Genomic DNA, 16,864 nt, shown 5'->3' on the forward strand with positions numbered 1-16,864 from the left:
GAAATTGAAACAGTAATACAAAACTTCCCGACTAAAAAAAGCCCAGGACCAGATGGATTTACAGCAGAATTCTATCAGACATTTAAAGAAGATCTGCATCCAATATTACTTAATTTGTTCTAAAAGATAGAAATGAAGGGAGAACTTCCAAATTCCTTCTATGAAGCGAGCATCACTCTAATACCAAAGCCAGGTAAAGACACAACCAAAAAAGAAAACTATAGACCCATATCCTTAATGAACATAGTTGCAAAAATTCTCAACAAGATACTTGCAAACCACATATAGACACACATCAAAAAGATCATCCACAATGATCAAGTTGGCTTTATCCTAGTAAATTAATTTTTAAGAAATATGTTTATGTAGAATGTGTACAAAAAAATGGATTTTTAAAAATTCTATTTTATTTGTTTTTATTTTATGTGTATGAGTGTATTGCCTGTGTGTATGTGAGTGCACCTGTGTCGTGCAATGACACAGAGGTGAGAAGAGGGCTTCGGATTCCCCTGGAACTGGAGTTAAGGAGGGTTCATAGCCGCCATGTGGGTGCTGGGAAGTAAACCTGGGTCCTCTGCAAGAGCAGTCAGTGCTCTTAACCACTGAACCATCTCTCCAGCCCCATCTTTCTTGTTCTTTTATTTTTGCACAAAAGAGAATGGTTTGCTTTTTAACCCTTTTTAATTCACACAAATATGGATTTTCAGGAGGGAGAGCATTTAGAACAGCAGTTTGTTTATGATCTGCCAGATCCATAGCTTCAGCCATTTTCGATATCTCTTTTAACAGCTGATGATACTGATTCTATTTTATTATAATTTGTTCTTCTTGGCTACTCTCTGTATCTGAATAGGATTCCCTTTCCTCCTTTATCTTGGGTAAATAAACTCGCCCCTTGTTAGAGGATTTTGCTCTTTTATCATTTTCGGAAGTCTCCACTTTCTCTGAACTCCCTGTTTCCACCTTTGTTGGTGTGTTCGGTTTCAGTATGTTTAGGAATCTCCAGCAATGGTAAATTCCATATATCAGCAGCAGAAGCATATCCCTTTCAATCTTTTTAGTGAGTTGCCTTATCTCCCCATCAGACGTTACTTTCCTCACTGATTCCTCAGAGTCTATTTGCAAAGGCTTCAGGGCATTAGATATCAGGCCACACAATGACCACACTGGAATGGGGGTGTTTTCCCCTCTTTGATGTGCACATCTTAGTGCCTTTACAACCTAGTTCCATGTCTTTAAATTTAATAGTGTCTGGCCTTCCAGATGAAACCAGTAACGGTGTTCATGCTTACAAACTTGTTTAAACAATTCGTTACATGTAGAACCTTTAACTTTTACCCCAGAGCCTCTTAACAAAGCTTTTAATAGCTGAATATACTGTGCTTCTAAGGATGAGGAAGTCCTCATGACTCTATTTTCCCCAAAAGTTTCGCTTACCTTCGAGTGGACGTTTCCCCTTACAGTTCCCAGATCCTGATTTCTTAGTGCCTAAGAAATTTCTTTGTGAATGTACGGCATCTTTCAGTTCCCTGTTCCAGGAGCTAGCTGTTATTGTTTAGACCAGAAAGTAACAACAGACATGGGAATGTTTAATTCAAAGATAGCAGAGGCTCAGCACCTCCAGGGTGACAGTCCCTTTGCTTTTCCTATTATCGGCCTTGCAAAACAATTACAGAGTGAGACGCAGAAGCACAGTGCCCAGTTTCTCACAGGACACAGACATTTTTCCCAGCTACTTTTCCCCAGCTCCTATCTAGGTACAAAGTCCTGCTTATGGCTACTGACTATCTTCAAGGACATTCTGGGCTTTGGAATAACAAGCTCAAGGTGAAGGTTGTTGTGTCAGTCAGTTTACTGGTGACACTTCCACACAGTTCCTTGTTCGCAAGGAACCGTATGGCATTCCTCCAACTTGCTTTGACCTTCCAAAGCAGCTTGTCCAGGTGGTTGTATGTTGCCCAATCTCTTCTCTTTATGCTATTTGGTTCCCCTCACATTATAGGCTAGGATCCAAATATGAAGATGAATATTTGGTTTTTGTCTTTCTGAGTTTGAGTCATCTCTCTTAAGATTATGCTTTCCAGATCCAACCATCTCCCTGAAAATTTCACGATTTCTCCTTTCTTTAAGCTGAGCAATATTACATTACTACTACATGTTCATTATCCATTCATCTGTTGGCAGACATCTAGGCTGGCTCCACTTTCTTGTTACATAGACCATTCTTGGCCGTCCATCTTCTCAGCATTTCTCTAGATAACATCTTCCCCCACACCAATTTATTCAGCTGTCCCTTTGCCATCCAGTGCTGTCCTCCAAACATGTATTTGGGTCTCCTGTCAGCCCCATCCCATGTTCCTTTGGAAGCAGGGGGAGCAGAAGCAGTGTGTGTGTTCCTGAGTCCCAGTGGCTGGGTGTAAACCAGTCTTTACCCCATACTAGAGTTCTGATCCTGAACAAGTTGCTTCACATCTGTGTTTCGTTTTCCCCACCTGGGAATAAAGATGTGACTGTGGCACTTTTTTTAAGGTTATTGGAAGAACATTGTGGGTTATCATTTACAAAGCCTTAGAACTATTACTGGTGCAAAGCAAAGTCCCCAAGCGTTGGACACTATAATCTTACAAGTGCCACTGAACCTCTAAGTGCCTTTATTATTGTTCAGGTCTCAGAAGGCGCTGATAAATGCCCTTTTGTCTGCACATAAACCACAGTTGCTTTCTTTCCTTATCTCTCATGGCAAGATCATCACAATAGAATCTGGAATTCTCTTTATTTACCAACCTATTTTGTTTTGCTTTGAAAGACACTGAGAACTGAGAAGACTGAAAGAATGCGCATCTTCATATAAACTGCCTGTGTGTGTGGACATTGGTAGTTACTTGCATAATAGTTTGGCTCAAGTTATGAACATTTTTTAAAGTGATCACCCACTGACACAGTAGTCACTCACCTCTAGAAAAATCATACAGCAATAATATTAAATGTAAGCAACGCTTTATGAGAGGAGAATTTTTTCCACTATTATTTACCTAAAGGATTAGAAACAGCCTAAGAGCCAACCAGTGTGAGAAGAAGGGCTCCTGCAGAAGGAAGAAGGGTGTGGGCTTTGGAACACCACGGGGAACAACCAACGTGTAAGATACAGTGGTCCTCACTTCGTGATAGCAGTATTGGAGACTCAGAACAGAAAGCTAGGTGTCAGCTTAGAGTGGCAGGCATACTGACTGAGGCAGATAACAATTTTATAGACCCTAACTCATGACATCTCCTCCCTTTTTTGAATAATCAGGAGGGTATAATCTTATGTGTCACCTAGGTTTTATCTTTCTTTGTCACTTACCTTTGTCTTTTTCTCAACAAACACTGCATGGGTTCAATCTCTATTTTACATCCTGTTAAAGCTTATTGAATCACGACTTTGCAGGCAAAATTCGCTATTAGTAATTTTCTACTCTAAACTTCTAGCTTGGGTGCATGTGTGCGTGCATGCATGCGTGTATGTGTGTGTGTGTATCTTAGCAGAGTTTGGGGGAGCAAGAAATAGCTAGACTCCCTTGTGTTTTCTGTTCTTTTGTAGCTGAACCTAAACAGACTCAAGGCAACTTTGAAAATGAACCGTCACATATTGTTTCTAACAACAGGAACCTGGTACAGGATAAAGATACTGATACTGAGTGGGAAGAGGCATTTACAATACACATATGCATATGAACCAATACTGTGTGTTTAAAGGGGTGGAGTTTACTCATCTAAAAGGAGGGAAGTGGTTCAGGATAACTTGGGTTCAAGTTCTGGCTCTTATAAACACTACTGTGAAAAATCTGGATACTAGACGTAATCTTTATGGTTGTCTACTGCTTTAACATGAAGCCACAGCAGCCCTCATCTCTTGGAGTGTGTGTGCAACACTAATGGGGTTGTGTGCAAGGAGCCCTGCACATCACAGACACTCACTAAATACTAGCTGTTATCATCAGCTCCCACATGTTCCCTCTGCCTCTGCTGGAAATATCTCCCCGTCTCCTTCTGTATGCAGAGTACATCTTTTCTCTATGGCTGTCTCCTCAGCTGATCGCCTTCTCCTTGGACCCTAATAAGATAAGGGTGAGGGAAAAGGGGGTGGAGCCAGATGACTGACTTCCTTAATTAGCAGTGACAGAGCCAGAGGAAGAGAAACACTTCGGGTTAAGTCCCTTTGGTCCTTGAAGGGAGCCATGGGACACCACATCCCTGGTCACCTGCAGCTGTCCCACTTCATCCCATGGTTTGTTTTCTCCTCCCTGCAGCCTGGACACCCAGAGAGCTGTAAGGAAAGTCTATCAGAGATCCTGCAGTTGGCACCATGGACCCAGAAGCCCTCATAGCCTTCCCAGGTAGTCAAAGTCCTCTTCTCTGAATGCTTCATGCTTGCAGCCTAGAAGCACCGAGGCCACCATGCCTAGTGCCTGCTTAAGAGTCAACGGGGCAGGAAACCTCACAGGAGATTAAAGGGGGATCTCCTGCACCAAGATCTGTGGGACTCACCTTCCTGGCCCCATCTTGTGAAACATGACCAGGGGCCACCTCCTTCCTGCCCTGCCTCCTCAGGTGACTGCAAGACAGCCTGGGAAGTGGAGAGAGCCAGCCATGAGACCTAGTGACAACTTCTAAAGTCAGCATGGTTTGCTGCTTTTTTTGTTTTGTTTTGTTTTTTTGGTAATTTGAATCTGAAGAAACTTAAAAGTTGCCATCACAGAGGAAGTATTTCCCCAGTTACTTTGTCCAAATCAGGTCCTTTGCAGCTTAGGGGTCCACATACATGCATTCAGCTGGGCATAGAGGTGTATTCCTTTAATCCCAGCACTCAGGATGAAGAGGCAGGTGGATCTCTGTGAGTCTGAGGCCATTCTGATCTACACAGCAAACTCCAGGCCAAAAGGGGCTACACACTGAGACCTGTCTCAGAAAAAGAAACAAAAGCGCATATATGTATTTGTTATGTGTATAAAATAAAGCGTAAACCATGACTCTTCTAAGCTGCCATCCGACAATAGGTTAGGGGACTTTTAAAAAAAGCCTGTATTTTCTCCCACCTCTGGAAGCCAATGTCCATGATGAAGCAGCGGCAGATTGCGCTGAGAATTTTCTTCCTGGTTTGCAGGAGCCTGCCCTGTATACACATGGCTTATGGTTTCTTTCTCTCTCTCTCTCTCTCTCTCTCTCTCTCTGTATAGAGCATATACAGAAATATATATGATGGCAAATAATAAATGACACATATGATAATATATAATTACTACATATCATAATATATAATAAAAATATAGATAATAATAAATATATGATAGATAAGAAGATAAATAGATTATCAGTAAATAACAGATAGATGAGAGAGAGAGAGAGAGAGAGAGAGAGAGAGAGAGAGAGAGACCTGATTTCTTTCTTGTTGGTATAAGGACACCAGTCCCATGACTTAGAGCCCTATATTTATGACATCACTCAGCCTTCATTACTTTACTTCTTTAAAGGCCCTATGTCCAAATGTATGAATGTACTCATTCAGCAAAAGGGCTTTTACATATGAATTTGTAGTTCTATTGAGTCTCTAACGCTGACGACTCCATTAGTACCCATGGCCACACCCATGCTCAGGAACATGGTGTTTCACATTTAAGCTCTTCCACACTGTCCTCTGACCTCATTCTTTTTCTTCCTAAATAGTGAGCAGATGCATCATCGAGGAAATCACTGACTGTCTCACAGACAGCCTGAGCACACCAGGCCTGAAGAGCCTCATAACCGAAGATGGGACCTGGAAGGCGTTCATGGAAGGAGCTGAATTGTCCAGGTCACCTCCGTGGTGCACTACCCTCAGACCCCTGGCACGGCTGCTTTTCTCTGGGCAGACACCCCACACCCCACTCTAGATAGTCCCAGGGGTTAGGGTTGTAAACACCCCTTCTCCAAAATCCATGGGGAGTTTTTCCCTCATGGCATCTCCTGGCAGAGACCACCACAGGTTGGTTTCTGATGGTGTCCACAGGTGACAGGACCAATCCTGCCATCTTCTAATTATGTGGCCTTGGCAAGTTAGTTTCCACTTCCTGACTTAGTTTCATTACCATTGAGCTTCAGTTTGAGAAAAATAGGATCACGTATGTGAGTGTTCAGCATACGGCCAGCACACAGTAGGTGCTCATTAAAGTTAGCTTTGAAAGCCTGGTGGGAGGAGTCTATGGTCAACAGTCTCCTAGGAGAGAGGACTTGCTTTGGACCAAGTCAGAAAAGTCTAGACATGATCAGCTTCTGTTTTGAGATTCTGGATCAGCCACTTTTCTCCCCTCTGAGGAACTGTAACACACAGCAGGATTCTTTTGTATGCTGAAGAGGCAGCAGAGCCCAGAGTGTGGCTGAACTGAACTGGGTTAGACTCACTATCCCTGCCCAGTTTGAGGGTTTCAGGCTTAAATCTGTTCAGTAGGAACAGAAATGCAATCTGATAGAGCATGATTGACAGCCTGGGATGAGACACGGGTCAGAGGTGGAAAACCAAGTCCACATAAACCAGGGTCAGGGTCAAAGCCAGGGCTTAGAAGACAGCAGGAGCAGGCCTGGGATGGAGTAGTTGAAAGGCTGGGGTAGCAGGGCTGGGAGGAGACGGGGGAAGGAGGTACTGAAGGCACAAAGCTTTGGTTGGCCCTGGGCCCAGCAGAGGACATGTAAGAGGGAGTGAGGACATTTCTTCCTTCCCTGCTACAGCCTCATGCTCAGTGGACATACAGGGCTGTACATAGGTGATTCCTCCACACACTGCCTGGGCTAGGGAGTTCCCGGATGACAACAGGGACTCTCTTCTGTTCTACATAGGGTTCCCTGCTGCCAGGAAGGACAAGGTTTAGAGACAGCTTCCAAAATCAGTATGGTTGGGTGACAATTTGCATAATTCAAGAGTCTAAGGAGACCCCCATGTCCTTATTACAGAGGGACACGTCCCCTGTTCTGCAAATTTAGATGATTTCTGACCTACCAGTTACTACAGTTGGGTCTCAAAATCTCTTGCATCTTTGTGCAGGGTCTTGTGTTCATATGGGACTCTTGTCTCCTGTTATGTTGTCAGTTAACCTGGTGACCTCTGTGAGTAAGATGCTGAAGACTAGAGGTGCCAGCTGGTGGGTTAAGAGTGAGTAAGGAGGTAGAGAACCAATGTGGAGGCAGAGTTAGCAGCAGCTCTCCTGCCCCAGTAAACTTCAGCCAGGAAGAGAAAGGGCATCAGGCATCAGCAGAGGGCCAACAGCAGGTAAAATGATCTTGAGAGTCTCTTCTCTGTTGTGTTTTGCTTTTGCTTTTAAGTTCTCAGAGAGAGCTAAAAGGTAACATCTGAGAAAATAGTCCCAATGAGCCCTTTTTTTTTTACACCACCTGCATTAGGAACCATAGGGTTGAGAATTTTCTAGAAGACCCCGTCAGACTCATGGAAGATGGTTATCATACACTTGAAGTTGACCACAAAACAAAGACATGGGTTAAAATTGACCAATGAAGAGATCCACCTGGGAGGGCTTCAAGCTTGAAGCGTTTGTTGCCTTAAGGCCATAGTGTGGTTATGTTTTTAACGTGTGACAATTCATCAGTCTATTGCATGTCAGGAAAACTCACTCTGGGGGAAAAGAATACTTATTCTGAAGCAAATTCAAATAGGAATATTCTGTTGGGGACTGCTACTGATGGAGCCACTCTGCATACACAGAGAGCTGGGGACTTACAGACACCTAGCGGTGAGAGCGAAAGGCAGGAGACAGCAAATGACTAACAGGAAGACCAAGTACAGAGCAAGTCTAGTGACGCTGGCCTCCGAAGATTCTTTCGTATGCTGACTTGAGGTCTCCCTCCTATCAGGAAACTCAATGCCTTTAATACCCAGTTCCTCTGGAAGTCAGATATGATACCACATACATCACATCATTACTGTTGAACATTCTTGTAGGAAATGCTCGGGAACAGATGTATCTCAGGTTGTGCATTTTCCCAGTTGAACATATTTGGAGATATTTTAATGACATATCTTCCAGATAGGACTCTAGTCTACACTTGAAATGCACTAAGGTTTAATGCAGTGTTTTTAGAACAATTATGTTTTCAGTGTCACCAGTCCCATGAGGCCAGCTAAGAAACTTACTGCTGTGAAGTCAGGTCATTGCTCAAAAGGTTTCAGTCCATGGAGCCTTTCAGATTGAATATTTGCACACTTGAGATGCTCAGCCTGGTGGTTTCATGGTTGAAGACCCAGGCAAACAGGCATTGCCGGAAGGACATTGCATGGGGCTGCATGTGACTTTCCAGCAGCTGAGGGCAGAGGACAGCTCTTTGGAAGAAGAGAATTCCTCACACAGTACTAACATTCTCTGAATTAAAGAGTGTTTTCATCTAACCCCACATCCCTATGTTCGTCTGCAGAGTTCCCACTGGGAAAATATTTGAGTAGTGATGACAGTGACCTTGAGTGAAGGTATCTTTATCAAGATGCTTTGTCTACAGTGTCTCAACATGACTACTCACTGAAATCTATGGACTAAGGACGACAGGGCATCTATGATAGAACAAATGCTCATTGTAGAGTGCAAAATTCTGTACCTCTATAAAATTCTTTCCCATTGTATTTGTATTGTAACTGTGGTTTGAACAAGATAGAGCTTAAGGGATCATTCTCATGGCTAAAAGCAAAACTTTTTCTCACGCATTTGACCTCTGCTGTTCCAGGGAGGAGGAAGCGGCACTACGCAAAGCTCTAAATGAGCGCCTAGAACACCTGCCCATGGACAATCTGCAGGATAAAGAGAGTTTTTGAAAGCATTTCCTCAGTTGAAAGAGAAGCTTGAAGAGCACATCAGGAAGATCCAAGCCCTCGCTGACCATTTGAACAAGGTGCACAAGGACTGCACCATCTCCAGTGTGGTAGCTAGTTCTGTCAGCACTGCCTCAGGAGTCCCAGGCATTCTTGGTCTACTACTGGCACCTGTGACAGGAGGAGGCAGTCTGCTGCTCTTAGCAACTGGGTTGGGGCTGGGAGCAGCAGCTACTGCAACTAGTATTACCACTACAATTGTGGAAGAAACAAACAGGTTGTCAGATGAAGCCCAAGCCAACCACCTGGTTACAGCAGGTATGGACATAATGAATGAGATTAAGCAGATCCTACCTAAGACTGGAATCAGTTTTTTTAATGCATCCATAGATTTTTTCCAAACCCCAAAAGCCCTTGGGCAGCATATCTAAGCCTTCAAGATGGCCAGAGCCAATCCTAACTTAGCAGCAGATGCCAAGATCCTCACAACCACCGGATGACTCCCTGCCCAACGTACTACTTGGGTGCAGAATGCCTTTCAAGGCACAGCTCTGTCAATGACCAGAGGAGCCCGGGTCACAGGTGTAACCACTTCAAGTATCTTACTTGCATTTGATGTGTATCACCTTGTGAATGATTCAATCCATTTGTCCAATGGGGCGAGTTCAGAATCACCTAAAACACTGAGGGAAATGGCTCAAAAGCTGGAGGAGAAGCTGAAAAAAATGATCCGCATCAACGAAATTCTGCAGTCACAACAGCTTTAGTGACTCCCTCCCCAAACATCTCAAAGTTCTGGGAGATTACCTTTATGGGAGGAGTCGGGGACGGGGGCGCATTTTGTTAGAGGAATAAAGGGAGCACGATCAAGTCTATGGAAGTGAGCATTGAGGAGTTTTTGTCTGGGGCTGAGCACAAGGTTAATGCAGAGAGTTAGTGGGTCAAACAGGAGATACAACTGCAGCCTGAATTAAGGGATCAGAGGGGACTAGAGTTCACAGGGCACTAAAAACACACTGGGGTGTGAATAGAGAGGGCTTTGCAGGAGCAAACAGGGAAAAGCTCAGGAAAACTGAAGGGTTGAAAATGGAAGAAATCCAGAGCGAGTTCTGAATATGGAGAAGCCACCATGGCTCCACCACAGCCCCTCCACATAGGACAATGCCCTGTGAGCTCCAGTCATTTCTTTCCCGTAGCAACAGTATCAACTTGCCCTTTGCCCTTCAGGCAGTAGCTTCCCAATGATGATAGTGGTAATGTCAGTGGTGATGATGATGATGTTGAGGTTGGTGATATTGACTGGGGAATGGGTAGAACTCTTGGCAAGTAGCCAGCCTTTCACGGGGACAGTGTGACCTGAGAGACCAATAAATTCCAGGGAGTCTCCACATGCTATTTTGGGACAATGATCGATTTGGAAGTGGTGAATTGGCACAGATTTGCATAAGACGTCAAACAACTTGTAGCATGGAGACCTCCACCACTTTGGGATCAAGAGCCTGTGAGCCTTAGCTTCCTCTCAAGCAGGGGAAGGAGTTCTGGGAAAGATGATGCCTCAGATCACCTGGCTTTTCTCATTTTGTGTTCTGTAGACTTGGGTTCAATAAATGTTAACTAATGGTTCAGAAAAATGAGTTTGAAGCATTCAGTTGCCACAGGAAAAGAAATTTTTGCCATGGGATCAAAGAAATGGGCAGAAAGAGTAAGAATGACACCAACTGTAATCTTTACTGGGGAGTTACGGACAATGTAAGGCCAAGGAAATAGGAAGCCTGGTGGCCTCTGTCAGATGGGTCAGAGGAAGGGCTTACACATGGTGAGCAGGATAATGGTGACTTCCATCAGGGTCAGAATGCAGCTGCTCTTGTCTTAGCTGATATCCAGGATGTCAGGCATGGTTCTAGCACTGACAGCTTCGAGATCCCATCTTAAAGGGCTGCATGTCACTGTAGTGCAGGTTAACCATGCAGGGAAAGCAGGCCAGGGTTTTTCATGGCCATTGCTGATGGTCATCACTCAAGATGGCTGCAGTCAGGCCAAGCTGAATCCCTGTACTGATGCACTCAGCTTGTGTTGTGTGGACCGGCTGGCTCCCCTTAGTGCTGGCGTCCTGACTTCCCTTCATCATGAACCTTCTCTCAGTGACAGGGAGCAAGTCCTTCATGGCCTTCCTATGCATTCTCACTTCACCCAGACATTTTCCTCAGATTCTGCCACCTCCAGGCCCTACTGGGACACTGAGAGAAGCTCACACATGTCTGTCTAGGCTGAGTACAGAGGCATTTCTTATCCGTCAGCCAAGCCCAAGATTGACTAGGTTCAAGGGCTGTCTAGAGGTGTGTGCAAGGGTCAGCTGCAGTGGAGCCAGGACAGACAGCTGGACAGCAAACATCCTCAAGCTACCCCCATGTTCCTCCTCCAATCCTGTGAGAGCTTCCAGATGGTCTTCCTTGCAGGGCCCCTGCACAGTGTGCAAACAGGACCAGAGTATCCCTTGAAAATCTAATTTGATTAAGCACATGCTTGCATCTCTGAGGTGGTTTCCATTACCCTTGCTACAAACAACCAGAATGTCGTGATGTCTGCAGGTGCCTGCTATAGGCAGAAGTGCCCCCAAGGTACATCCAGAGGCAACACTCACACAGTGGCATATTTAGTAGCTGATACTGGAGCAGACTGAGAACTTTGAGGAGTGACATGGGCCTCCATAGGCATTGCATACACATGGTGCACATGCATATAAAACACTCATGCACATAAAATAAAGATAATTTTTAAAGAACAACAAAAATGCTCCTCTTAACCCAATAAACTAACATTAGAACCCAATAATGGGTTGAAAGTCATATTTGAAAACACATACCACTAGTCAGGCATGGTGGCACAATGCCTCTGATCCCAGTGGGAGGCAGAGGCAGGTGAATCTCTGTGAGTTCAAGACCAACCTGGTCTCCATAGAGAGTTCCAGGCCAGCTGTGGCTATAGGAAGACCCTGTTTCAGAAAGACCAAAAAAGAAAACACATACCACAGTCTTGCACACACAAGAGGCACATGATGGACAGAAACCAACACTGTGGGGACTTGGTGATAGAAAATAACTCAACAGTCAGGAGAAGTAAAGACCATATGGACATGGTGATAAAAAATGGAAACCTAACAGTTCTGGGAAACAGAAACCTAGTCCTGGAGAGATAGGAACCTGACAGTTCTGGGAAATTGAAACCTAAAATGCTAATTAAGTCCTGTGGTCATGACCAATCAAACCCTGAGGTGGAGCATAGGGAGGGACACTCAATGCTCACAAATGTATATAAGCACTTGCCTAAAGCTTAATAAATGAGCTCCTGCTGGACAAGACTCCCTTCCTCCTTGGTGGTTCCTCGGGAACAGAGGGTTGGGGCGGCAGTGCACTCCCCCTCCTCGGCCCCCATTGTGCTGCGTGTGGGGAAAGATCCCTGAAACTGGTGCCCCATGTGAGGAAAAAACGAAAAGGATACTGGCTGAGGCCGATCAGTCTTTCGGGGTGAGTGAGACCCTTAGTATGGATAACGCAACTTCTAAGAAGCATGAGCCGGCCCTGGAGGCCTTGCATTATATGCTTAAGAGCCAAGGGCTAGACGTTTCAGACTCTGTAGCCAACCAGGTCTGGGAGACTGTGACTCTTTTGGCCCCATGGGTTCCTGCAGCCAACCTGTTCTCGGCAGACACCTGGGAAAGGGTTGAGGGCTTGGCCAAGAAAAGGGAACTGCACTTTGGGATCAAGCCCCTTTTGGGATTCTATCCCACTATATCAGCCCTTAAAGGGTGCTTTGGGGGACCCATTCCCACTCAGGAGGGGGAGGCTAGGGATGGAGGTGCCCTCCCTCTCCATGAGGAAGAGGGGGAGGTCAAAAATCAGGAAGACTGGGCCCTGTTTGATGAGGAGAGGAGCAAGGCTAGGGCACAAAAGAATCAAGTTGAGGCTACGGCAGCCAACCTCAAGGCTCAACTGTCCTTAGAGGCAGAAGAGGCCGAGCAGGGGAAGCAGACCCCTCAAAGGGAGGTCGGAGAGGCGAAAGGCCCTGAGCCAGTCCCCCATTGCCAACTGGATAATTATCAAACCCTCCAGTGGGGCCCTGCCAGCCTCCAGCCAGGAGAACATGCCATTCATGCGGGGCCCCCTCCAGTGCCTACAGCGCCACAATGGCCGACGTATGCAGAAGCATGTCCGGTCAAGACCCCACAGCCCTCCCGATCTCCGTGACAAGCCTTCCCTGTTAACCTGGTCCCAAGACCAGGGAGACCCAGGGATTAGTATCCCTGGGAGGCCAAGGATCTCAAGGAATTGAGGGCGGCTGTGGCACAGGATGGCCCTAATTTGCCCTGGGTCAATACTCTATTGGAGGGCTTGGCTCACCAGCCCTGCATGCCCAGAGACTGGTATGACCTGACCAGAGCAGTTCTTTCAGGACCACTTTTTGGTAAATGGCAGGCACTATTTTAAAAGGAGTGCCTGGTCACAGCAGAGCAAAACCAAACAGCCAATGCCCCAATGCCTTTTACATATGGGCAGCTATCCGGCACCTCTGATGGCCATTCAACTGGGGAGCAGCAAGCAGCCCTCCCTCCCTTATACAGAGAGCAAGTAAAGGCCACAGGCTTCTCAGCATGGAGGAAGCTTAATGAGGGCCTGATGGAGGACCCTATAATAGGATTGAGACAAAAGCCCTCTGAGCCACTTCCTGAATTCATAGATAGGGTGCAGAACAGTTTGCCTCCCGGGTCTTTGTGGGACAAATTTGTAAGAGTTATGGTGTGGGACGGCATGAATCAGGATCACCGGGCAGCTTGCTCCAGGCTTAGAAATAACTCCATGAGTAGATGGATTGTGGCCTCCCAGGATGTAGGAACCCGGTCTCAGGAGATTCACATGCTGACTAAAGTGCTACAGGTGCAAACTGCTTCATTGGTGGAAGCCATGACACAGGCCCTTGCAGCCACCCAGATGACATGGGTGAAGGAAGGGGGAGGGGGAAAATGTTTTAACTGTGGGAAGAGAGGGCACTTTAAGCGAGACTGCTCTGAGGAAAAGGGACAAACCCTGAAACGGGGACCAGATAGGTGTCAGGCCAAAAAACCCGTCCTCGCTGCAAAAAGGGATATCATTGGAGAAAGGATTACAGATCTAAGTTTGATATAACTGGAAAGCCTTTAAACTAGTTCCGGGGCAGCCTCAAGCCCCGTTATCAAAAGGAGGACTTGAGACAAGAATAACTCGGACCAACTGGATGGTTCCCATCTATGAAGGCCTCAGGCTAAAGATGAGCATCTTCATAGGGGGAAAAAGAATTCACTGTCTCATCAATACTGGGGCAGATCGTACCATACTTAGAAAGGAGAAGTTACCTAGTACATAGCCTCTAAAACCCAGCCCACAAGTTTTGGGCATGGGTGGGCTTGCTAGAGCTGAGGAGGCACAGGGGCTGCTAGAGTGAAGGGACACAGATGGATCTAGAGGTGAGATCCAGCCCCTAGTGGCACCTGGGTTGCAATCCAATTTGCTTGGCCAGGACCTTCTAGGCCAAATGGATGCTGTGTTGACCACAGATAACAAGACATTTTATGAAGACCTCTTAGAACAGAAAGAGTTCAACAGACTCCCAAAAAGATTAGAGGCGACTAAAGAGCAAGAGTTCTCAAACTTTCATAATTATCGGGGAGAGCCCGATAGGATCCCCTGGGTTCACCCCCAATTCTAAAGGCCACTGCCCCTCAAGTTCTGGCTATCCAATGGTCCCCGGGGGTGCTGGTATGGGTGGAGCAGTGGCCACTACCTGAAATAAAGTTACAAGCTTTGAAAGAAATTGTGCAGGAACAATTACAACTGGGCCACATCCGGCCTTCTGTAAGTCCGTGGAACACACCCATTTTTGTTATTAAGAAGGCCTCTGGCAAATGGAAAATGCTACAAGATTTGCATAAAATCAATGCCAGGATGACCCTAGAGGGTACACCCCTAAGGAGGCTGCCTTGGATCCCTGCTATTTCCTCAGATTTGTTTCTTATAGTTATAGACATTAAAGATTGTTTTTTCTCTATCCCCCTACAACCCCAGGATTGTGAAAAATTTGCTTTCTCTGTACCTTCCACCAACTTTAAAATGCCTGATGAGAGATATGAATTGACTGTTTTACCCCAAGGTATGGCCAATAGCCCAGCGTTCTGCCAAAGCTATGTGAAGACCCTTTTGGGGCCTGCTCCTTCTACTCCTTCACGCCATTGTATATATTTACATGGATGATATCATCCTGGGAGCCCCAAACCCACAACAATTAAGACAATTATATGGGGTTACCCAAAAGTGTCTACAGACAGGCAGGCTCCACGTATCCGCTGATAAAATACAAACTGTTGCTCCCTTTAAAATCCTGAGAACCGTACTTTCTTTGGAGGCAGTCAGTCCTTTAAAACCACAATTGGCTGTCAAGCCCACCATTACCTTGATGGAGCTGCAGAGACTATTAGGAGAAATTAATTGGCTGAGAGCCTGGATACCTAGTTCCACTGAGACCTTAAAACCACTGTTTCAATTGCTAGTAGGAAAACAGCATTCAAAACTAATTCACTTGGATCCTCAACACCCGCATGTCTTACATGAAGTCCAGGATGCCCTGGACCAAGCCAAACTCGCCCGGTACACACCTAGTAAAGATCTTGAGTTGTGGGTACTCCCTGGTGAGACTTTGATGACGTCCATCCTTATGCAGGATGGAAAACCCCTTCAATGGGTACATGCCTCTCTAGGAGGTGTGCCACAGGTTTATACACCCATGGATCAGTTAGCTGACTTGATTGAAAAGGGACGTGACGTGGCCCTAAGACATTATGGCATAGACCCTCTTAAAATTGTTATCCCTTATCAACTTAAAGATTTTGAATGACTCTGCAGAAATAACAATCGAGTGGCCATAGCCTTGGAGGGGTTCCTGGGAAATTTGGACTGTCATTATGGCCCTCATAAATGGGTAACCTCCTTTCACGCCCTCTCCTGGGACACCGCCCGGCTCTTTGTTAAGGAGCCATTATTGGAAGCCCATAACATTTTCACTGATGGGGGCAGGTTTGGAGCTGCAGTAATAGTATACCCAGGAATGGGTGAGACATCAAAAAGATATATTCATACTTGTGATGGGTCAGCTCAGATCAAGGAGCTTATAGCTGTTACTCTGGCCTTGACAAAGGTAAGTGAACCCATAAATTTGTTTTCTGACAGCCTATATGTAGTTAACCTTCTTCCAGGATTACTAGGTTCTCACATCCAACTGGATGGAAACCCTATCACCCCCTTGATGATTCAGACTCACATGCTGCTTAGGGGCCACCAAGGATTGTCTGGGCTTCTATCCCAGGGCAATGCTGAGGCAGACAAAATGGCGTCCACCCAAATTATGACAATGGGCTTGAATCAGGCTCAGGGGTTACATGATGTAAATTGGCAGGGACTCCATGAGAGATTCCCTCAGATTCCCATTAAGGACCTGAAAAAAATCATACAAACCGGTAAATCTTGTCAACCCTTTCTACAGGTGCCACCTCTGCAACAACCAGGTGTAAACCCCAGGGGACTCAAACCTAATTCTTTATGGCAAACAGACGTCACACATTATGCTCCTTTTGGAAAACTTAAATATGTTTTTGTATCTATTGACACATTTTCACATGCCTGCTGGGCCACTGCCCATGCAGGAGAAAAGTCTAAACATGCTCAATCTCACTTTCTCCAATGCTTTGTTACATTGGGACTTCCCCAAAAAATCAAAACTAATAATGGCCCATGTTTTGTGAGTAAGAGTTTACCGGAGTTTTTCCTGCTTTGGAACATCCAACATAGTACAGGGATTCCTTAAAATCCCCAAGGCCAAGCTATTATAAAAACATAACCATCAAAACCTTAAAATTCAATTACAAAAACAAAAAGGGGGAGTAAGCCCCCATCAACAGCTGGGGCTGGCACTTTTCACGATTAATATTTTAAATTTGACCAAAGACTACCCCCTCCC

At 45.5% G+C, this 16,864-nt stretch overlaps 1 pseudogene; it reads left to right on the forward strand.

The window, feature by feature from the left end:
• The window catches only part of LOC103742155, a 31,955-nt pseudogene extending 21,547 nt beyond the window's left edge, over nt 1–10,408 (forward strand).
• The last annotated feature ends 6,456 nt before the right edge of the window (nt 10,409–16,864 follow it).

The sequence above is a fragment of the Nannospalax galili genome, unplaced genomic scaffold (genome assembly GCF_000622305.1).
Source record: "Nannospalax galili isolate Female #2095 unplaced genomic scaffold, S.galili_v1.0 scaffold39, whole genome shotgun sequence".
In the NCBI taxonomy this organism is placed as follows: Eukaryota; Metazoa; Chordata; class Mammalia; order Rodentia; family Spalacidae; genus Nannospalax; species Nannospalax galili.